A 2,639-nucleotide genomic window follows, 5' to 3' on the forward strand; every position below is an offset into this window, starting at 1 on the left:
CCAAACACTTGTCACTGTGTTCATTCTGATTAGTTCAGCTTTCGTTTCATCCGACCAGATTACCTTTTCCCAAAACGGCATAACTTTCTTTTCATAAGTTTAGAGAAACTTTAATCGGTCTTTGACATCTTTGGTTTATACTAAAGGCACTTTTCTTGGTAATCTTGAATAAAAGCCTGTGCAATATAGAGCTTTACTAATAGTATCTTTATTTACCTTAATTCCAGCACACTTAAGATCAATTTTTATTTCAGACCGAGTAATTATGTTTTTTTTTTTTTTTTGGGGGGGGGGGTTCTTTTGCACATTTCTGATGCTCTACCTTAAAGTACTCTTATTTATTTTTTTCGGTCTTCTATCTCATGAAAGGTTTGCTGTACCGTCGCCATACTTTATACACTTTCTGATGATATTTCCTACTGTACTTAATGACTGTAAAATGTACTGGTGAAAATGAAAAAACGGTGCAGTTTTACGCCTTAACATATATAAATTTAAGTTCTGTACTATGCAAAAAAAAAAAAAAAAATGATTGAGTCCATCATTTGCACCCTCCCATTTAGCCCCAAAAGTCCCCAAGGCCTTAACATATTTAAATTTGAGTTCAGAACCATGCAAAACTGCTAATAAATAGACATACACAGAAAATTTTGGACAAATATGATAAAATAGTCCCGAAAATTGAGTGTTTTTATTAGATCTAAAAAAGACCCTGGGGCACACCCAAGAGTTATCGCGAAGTATAGACAAACAAAATTATATAGAAATCAATTAGTTACAACTTTTCAGAAAGTTTTATAAAAATCCAAGGCATCAATGTTTTTTTAAAAAGCACAAAAGTGCCAATTTTAGCCATTTTAACCCGAAAGGCACCCCTAGAGGGCAACCGGAGTTTTCCCAGAAAATCTGTTCTGTTACTTTTTTTACTCATATCATGTTTAATGTTTGTGCAAAATTTCAAAAAAATTCCAAGGCGTAGTTATTGAGAAAAGTGCAGACAGACGAATGGACGAAGGGACAAGGGTGAATTTACAGGTCCACCCTCCTTTTGTCAGGGGAACAAAAAACATCCAATTGTAAATGAGAGTGATTTTATAATATTACACAACCATTTTGTCAAACTCATATAACAAATTAAACTCTATGCTAAAAAATTGAACAATGTATTTATTCTAGTATTGTAAAGTTTTGTGGCATTTAACCAAATTGTTTTTTCTTGTTTTTTTGTTAGGAAATCAATTTTGCATTTTTTTAGGGGTCGGTCTACTTTTTAGGAGATTACATGTGATTTTAGAACCTTGCCGCTCTCAGGCTTAGGGTTAATAATAAAAGCTTTGATTAACTGCCCTAAAAAGTTAGAATGGCTTGGAAATTGGAGATCATTTTACATTAAATTTATATGTAACACATTAATAATCTCCAACTGACTGTACTGCAACATTTGATCATCAGAGACGGACATTTATCATGACATGGAAATGGACAGATGTACCTCAAGGATTGCACATGTTAAGTGTTGAGACATTATGTTGAACAAAGATGGCGGGGAAGAATCAGTGCAGTTTCTACCTGAGTGTTAAGTAATTTCCAGTAACAAAGATGGCAGTGAAGAATCAAATGCAAGTTTGTGACGGACACGATGGCGAACTTATGGCATCCAAAATTCGACAATTTTTATAGTAACTTTGGAAGCTTTTCATTGGTTGGTTATTATAACTTGTGGTTATAAAAACGATCGTCGAAATCATTGGTGTCATACCCCCCATTAGGAGTCAAAAACATTTAACAGCACAATGGCATGCCCGAATATTGAGTGGCTGCAAAAATCCAACCAAAGCGTGATCAGGAACTCCAGGCATGGATGGACAATGGTTGGCTCGTGCCATACCGAAAAGAAAGACTCAGATCCCCCAATGGGTTAATTCTGTTGATAACTATGACGCAGTGGAATAAGTCAAAAGTGTGAATGGTGATGGACTACCACAAACTTAATCATCATGTGGACATATTCACGGTGAATGTGGATGTTTGTGCTGCTAAGATGCACAAATGGCACAAAAAAAGAGCTAACGTGTCACTGCTGGAACTCAGAAGAGTGTATCTCCAAGTATGATTCCGCAAGACACAGTGGCCATACCAGACTGTGGAGATCAATGGGGAGAGATACTGTCCGACACGTCTGAAGTTCGAATTGAATGTGGCTCCTCTTATGAAGGCTATCATCAGTAGGATGCTATCACAGTAGAAAGTAGTGGACCGTACAACATCAGCCTACATTGACGATATATTTCTTGACAAAAACGTCATGCCCATGTCTCAAGTCATGGAACATTTGGCTCGATTTGGACTAGAATGTAACAATGCAGAATGGCTGGAGGATAGGATATACATGCTGGGATTGACAGTCTCAAGAGAGCACAGTGTTCTGTGGTGGAAGCAAGGAAACACAGTCCCAGAAGTTCCTGATATTGTCATACGATGAACCGTATTCTTCTTGTATGGAAAGCTTGTTGAGCATCTCTTGGTATGTGCATGGCTGCAGGTGTCATGTGGGTTAATCAAGAGGAGGGATACTTTGATCATGAACAGCTGGGATGATAAGATGGCAGACACCCTACTCCGCCATATGATGTGCTAAA

Source organism: Euprymna scolopes, chromosome 3 (genome assembly GCF_053919585.1).
Source record: "Euprymna scolopes isolate OS-2025 chromosome 3, ASM5391958v1, whole genome shotgun sequence".
Classification (NCBI taxonomy): Eukaryota; Metazoa; Mollusca; class Cephalopoda; order Sepiida; family Sepiolidae; genus Euprymna; species Euprymna scolopes.